Below are 6317 nucleotides of genomic sequence, written 5' to 3'. Positions count from 1 at the left end.
CCAGGGATTGACAGCTCTATTCTTTTGTATGTGGATATCCAGGTGTCCCAGCACCATTTATTGGAAAGAGTTTTCTTTCCCCATCACATTGCCTTGGCTCCCTTGTTGAAACTCAATTGACTTTAAGTATGAGGATTTATTTCTGTAGTCTCAATTCAATTCCATTGATCTGTATGTCTAGCCTTATGTCAGTACCACACTGGCTTGATTAGTGTAGCTTCGTGATAAGTTTTGAAATCAGGAAGTGTAAGTCCTCCGACTTTGTTCCTTGTCAAGATTGATTTGGCCATTCTGGGTCCCTTGCATTTCCATATGATCTTTAGGATTAGTTTGTCAATTTCTGCCAAAAAAAGAAAGCATCTGGGATTTTGATAGGAATTGTGTTGAATCTGTACACCAATTTAGGGAGTATTGCCATCTTAACACTAGTAAGTCATCTAATCCATGGATATGGGATGTCTTTCCATTTATTTAGGCCTTCTTTAATTTTTATGACTTTTATAGTTTCCAGTATTCATGTCTTGCCCTTTTTATTAATTTTATTCCTAAATATTTTATTCCATTTGATGCTATTTAAATGGAATTGTTATTTTAAATATTTTCAGATTATTTGTAATCAGTGTATAGAAATAGAATAGATTTTTGGAGGAGGGAGGGAACAATAATTTTTTATTTTTATTTTATTTTTTGAATCTTTTAAAGTTGTATCAACCACACATAATTCAATGGAAATTTTTAGTGACGCATCTTTAGTGCCTTTCTAAAGCCTATAACTTAGTCGTCATAGATATAAGCATTCCATGCCTTTTGCGCTCATACTTCATAGTTTTATGGGACATTTAAATTATGTAACTTCAATAATCCACAAAATTTGCATAAACTGGTTTGGGATTAAATTCGATCACATATAATTCAACTGGTGACAGCAAAAATGCACAGATGTATAGGGAGCCGCTTGAGCATTCAGCTTGGTTTGTGAAGAGAATGAAGAAATGCAGTTACTCCTAAGAATCTATTAGGTAGAGGTCAATTTGAAGATCTTTGAATGTATATGGAAAGTGATGTTTGCATGCTTGTAGATTTTACAAATCTATGTTATCACACTGAAAAAACATAGTAATATGGAGACTGCAAAATAGAATCGATTTTTTCATTTTTTTAAATTTATTTTGTTTTTTCTCCCAGTTTTATTGAGATGTAATTGACATATAGCACTGTATAAGTTTAAGGTGTACAGCATAATGCTTTGACTTATGTACATCATGAAATGATTATAACAATAAGTTTAGTGAGCATCCAGTATCTCATATAGCTGCAAAAGAAAAGAAAAAGAAAAAATACTTTTTTCCTTGTGATGAGAACTCAGGATGTATACTCTTAACAACTTTCATGCATAATATACAGCAGTATTAATGATATTAATCATGTTGTACATTACATCTCTAGTACTTATCTTATAACCGGAAGTTTGTACCTTCCGACCACCTTCTTACAATTCCCCCTCCCCCCAACCCCCCGCCACTGGTAACCACAAATCTTATCTGTTTTTCCATGAATTTTGTGTGTGTTTTTTGAAGTATAATTGACCTACAACACTATGTTAGTTCCTGGTGCACAACATAGTGATTTGCTATTTCTGTATATCACGAAATACAATTGAGTTTTGTATAGTGATCTTGTAGTCTGCAACCTTGCTGAATCATTTATTATTTTGAATAGTTTTTTAGTGGATTCCTTGGGATTTTCTATATATAAGATCATATCATCTGCAAATAGGGACAGTTTACTTCTTCCCTTCCAATCTGGTTGCTTTTTATTTTTTCCTTGTCTAACTGCCCTAAAACATCCAGTACAATGTTGAATAGAAGTGTCAAGAGTAGACATTTTGTCTTGTTCCTGATCCTAGGGGGGAAGCATTCAGATTTTCACTATTATGATATTTACTGTGGGCTTTTCACAAATGCCCTTTATGAGGTTAAGGAAATTCTCTTCTGTTCCTACTTTGTTGAGTGTTTTTGTTTGTTTGTTTGTTTAAAATCATGAAAGGTTATTAGGTTTTGTCAGATGCTTTTTCTAATGCATCTGTTGAGATGATCATGTGAGTTTTGTCCTTTATTCTCTTAATATGGGGTACCACATTGATTTTTGTATGTTAAACTAATCTTGCATTCCTAGGATAAATCCTATTTGGTCACAGTAACTTTTCAAAATATGTCGCTGGGTTTGGTTTGCTAGTATTTTATTGAAGATTTTGTGTCTGTAACTCACAAGGGATATTGGTCTGTAGTTTTCTTGTGGTATCTTTGTCTGATTTTGATAATAGTGGCCTCAAAGAATGAGTTGAAAAGTCACCAGCCCAGACAAGAAAAATCGATTATTTGACCAAGACTCTGCATTTCTACTTCCATTTCCTCAAAAAGTATCTGATCATTTAGAAAATGGGAATAAATAGGCTAAATCATCTCTGAGTTAATCAAACTTCTTGAATTACATTTTTTAAAAAGATTTATTTATTATTTATTTATTTTTGGCTGCGTCGGGTCTTCGTCGCGGCACTCAGGATCTTCCTTGCAGCATGCGGAATCTTTCATTGAGGTGCGCGGGCTCTTGGTTGTGGTGCACGGGTTTTCTCTTCTCTAGTTGTGGCACGCAGGCTCCAGGATGCATGAGCTCTGTAGTTGTGGCGCGCGGGTTCCAGACTGTGGGCTCTGTAGTTTGCGGTAGGCGGGCTCTAGTTGAGGTGTGCTAGAGCTCAGTAGTTGCGGCACACGGGCTTAGTTGCCTCTGGGCATGTGGGATCTTAGTTCCCTGACAAGGGATTGAACTCCTGTTCCCTGCATTGTAAGGCGGATTCTTTACCGCTGGACCCCCAGGGAAGTTCCTTGAATTACATTTTGTCTTTAGAAATTGAATTCTTCATTTAAAAAAATGACTAAACATAAGAATTAAATAATGCAGTCTCATGTTCTCAAGTAAGAGCAAGACAGATGTTTGGTGGAAGATGTCCCTGTGTCTCCTAACTGGGAAAGGATACACATGTCCAAACAGAGTGCCCATTCCTGCAGAGCAACTGGCTTGAGTTAAGTTGAGAAGAAGGCAATTTGACTGAACTAATTGTTACTAATAAAAAAATCACTGGAGAGGCTTATAACTTTTCTAGAGGGATTTGCATTTTTAAAAGGAGAAATGGGGCTTCCCTGGTGGCGCAGTGGTTGAGAGTCCGCCTGCCGATGCAGGGGACACGGGTTCGTGCCCCGGTCTGGGAGGATACCACGTGCAGCGGAGCGGCTGGGCCCGTGAGCCATGGCCGCTGAGCCTGCGCGTCCGGAGCCTGTGCTCCACAACGGGAGAGGCCACAACGCTGAGAGGCCCGCGTACCGCAAAAAATAAAAATAAAAATAAAAGAAGAAATGTTTTAAGTCGTATGTAAGACAATGTTACAGTGAGACTTTCCTCTCAAATTTCAGCAGAGGCCCCAAATTGAAGATTAAATGATTTAAAATGCCATATTCCAAATAAAGAAGGCAGACCAGCTTTTTCCAGATTTTGCAGAGGAGGTAAGAAAATGTGTTAGGGAAAAACTGTGACATCGTTTCTTTGGAGGAAGTTATGGAGTGATGTCCAGTCCCATTCTCATTCTCTTCTCTTTGGGAAAGAGAGGGATGCTTCCATCCTGCCTCAAGCCAAGCAAAGGAGCTCTAAAAGAACCCCTCACTTTGGGTGGGAAATGGTCAAGAGGCAAAAGACCCTGTCACCCAGGACTGTATGCTTAGCTGAAGAAATTTCTACATCCAGGCCTGCTAAAGGGACCAGAGTTGAACTCTTGGGAGAAACCCTCAAATTTATGCAGTGTGCTCTCTTTGAAAGTGGCCAGCGCTCAACCTTACTTACCCTAAGAGCAATGCAAATATCTGACTGCAGAAAAATAGATAAACTGAGGTGTATTTATTGATATTATATAGCTGTAAAGATGAATGCCTACACCTCCATGTATAAACGGGGATGAATCTCACATACTGACAAGCTTAGAAAAAAAGCAGGTTACCGAAGACTGCATAAGGTATAATTCCATTAACATAAAATGCAAAAATATGCCAAACCAGACAATATATTATTTAGGCAAATTTTCTATCTATCTATCTATCTATATCATAAAATTCAAGATAGGAGTTATATCTGGAGCAGCAGGGAGTGGCACAGGGAAATTCAAAAGTAGCGGTAATGGTATATTTCTTAAGTTTGGTGGTATATAACCAGGGGCTCATTTTATTGCTGTTTTCGTAACATGCGTATTTTATAACATTGTGTATTTGTAACGTGTGTTTAATTTAAAAATTAAGGCCAGTTTTATCAAATTCTAATTTTTTCATTATATTTACTCCCAACTGAACACAGCAGGGATTCTGGCAATCTGTGAATTCTTCTTGCTGGACCGAATTCAATAGAGGCCCTCTGGCTAGGTAGCTGGATGGTAATAAAACTCCAAATAATCTTTTGTGACAGGTAGTATTCACTTTTGCAAGGCGATGCTTTCTCAAGAGCTTTTTTATGATCTTGAGATAGAATAGTAAAACTCTACATCCTCTTTCAGTCTAGACTTTCCAAACAGTTCTAAGACGCTTTCCTCCCTTATCTGTATTTTATTTATTCTTTAGTTTTTCAATAAATATTTATTGAGCATGTACATGTGCCAGACAGGATATCGGTGCTGTTATCGAGAAATAGGACAATAGCAAGACTGAGTCCCTGCCCTCATGGAGTGCAGTCTAGCAGAAGGCCTGACGTTGCACAGAAGATCGTACACTGAATTTGGATTCACAGCAAAGTCCTACAGGTAAAGAGTTTAGGGTATTAAGAGAACATTTAGCAGGAACACACTTAGTTTAAGGAGTTCAGGAAAGGCTTCCTTGAGGATATTATGCTTAAATGGGGACCTGCAAGATGAGTGAGAACTAGGGGAAGAGCTGGGGTCCAGTCCAGGCAGCCAGGGAACAAGTCCAGTGCCAGGAGCGTGGCAGTTTGGGTAAATGTGCAGCTGAAATGATCAGCACACACAAGTGGTTTGCTGGGTGGACAGGCCAGATAATGGGACCTCTGTGCTTAGGATTTTGTACTTTACCATATGAACAAGGCGCTGCCAAGGGGCTTTAAGCTGGGGATTAACATGTCAGATTTATATGTCCTTCAGGCATATAGACTGCCATGTACAGGAGAAAGGATTGCAAAGGGAGTACTTGAAGAGAGGGAAGTAGGGAGACTAGCCTCAGGGTAATGAAAGCTGCCAGAGAGGAGTTCTGGGCTGGAGATAAAAATTTGAGAGCCATCAGAGTAGAAGGCAGCAAGTGAAGCCAGGACACTGGATGAAACGCTCATCAGTGTTTCCTAAAGAGGACTATACCTGTTCATTACCTGTTCTCAGTAGTACCATCTAGTCTAATTTTAAAAATACCAGAGATATCCCCAGATAGTATTATTTTTGACTAGGTAAGTAAACACTTGAGTTGATTTTTAATTTACTTAGGGGGGAAAATGAGTAAATAGCAACACAGATGGTGTGTGACTATGAAAAACGACTGAATTTGTGACACACTGACCCAGAACCGTGGAGACACAGGAGTAAACCCTCGCGGGTGACTTAGAGCAGGGCCTAGGCAGCGCCAAAAAGGAGGAGGCCTCTTGCCGCAGGGAGGGCCTGCGTCATCCACTGCCCACTTTCCCGGGAAGAAGGCAGTCCTGATCTCAGGGTGAGACTTGCTCTTTACAGAAGCCAGCCAGGCGCCAGCGTGCAGACCCTGCCCAAAAATGCGTTCCCGCAAGGTCCCCCCACCCGACCACCTAAAACAATAAAATAGCTGATTACCAGCAGAATGGGTTTATTCAGGAACAGCAAAAAACTGCAATTTAAAACGCTCAACCTATAGCAAACCACAGGCAAGGGCAAAGAAAAACGCAGGGGAAACCCTTTTATAGAAGAGAAGGGGGAGTTGGGCGTGGCTGCTTGTTATAAACAAAGAGCCCATTGGAGGGAACCCCGAGTTGGAAGTGTAGTAGCTCCCCATTGGCTGGGCTGTTTCCAGACTCGGAGAAAGGCTTCCTTCCCCGCCTGTAGCGAGGTTGTGCCATTTTTCCTGCTGGAGCTCCAATCGAGGGGGAGTGGTGCCAGAGCTATCCCTTCTGGACTCCCGGCTCCATCTTAAATGAGGTTTCTGTGTATTAATTTTCACACTCACACTGAAGCAGGCCAGCAACCTTCCCCACCACACAGTCCCCACACTCGACCACCCGGACTCTGCTCTCGAAGGAGGCTCCACCCTAAG

This window comes from Phocoena sinus, chromosome 14, assembly GCF_008692025.1.
Source record: "Phocoena sinus isolate mPhoSin1 chromosome 14, mPhoSin1.pri, whole genome shotgun sequence".
Lineage (NCBI taxonomy): Eukaryota > Metazoa > Chordata > Mammalia > Artiodactyla > Phocoenidae > Phocoena > Phocoena sinus.
This window is presented reverse-complemented; position numbering follows the sequence as displayed.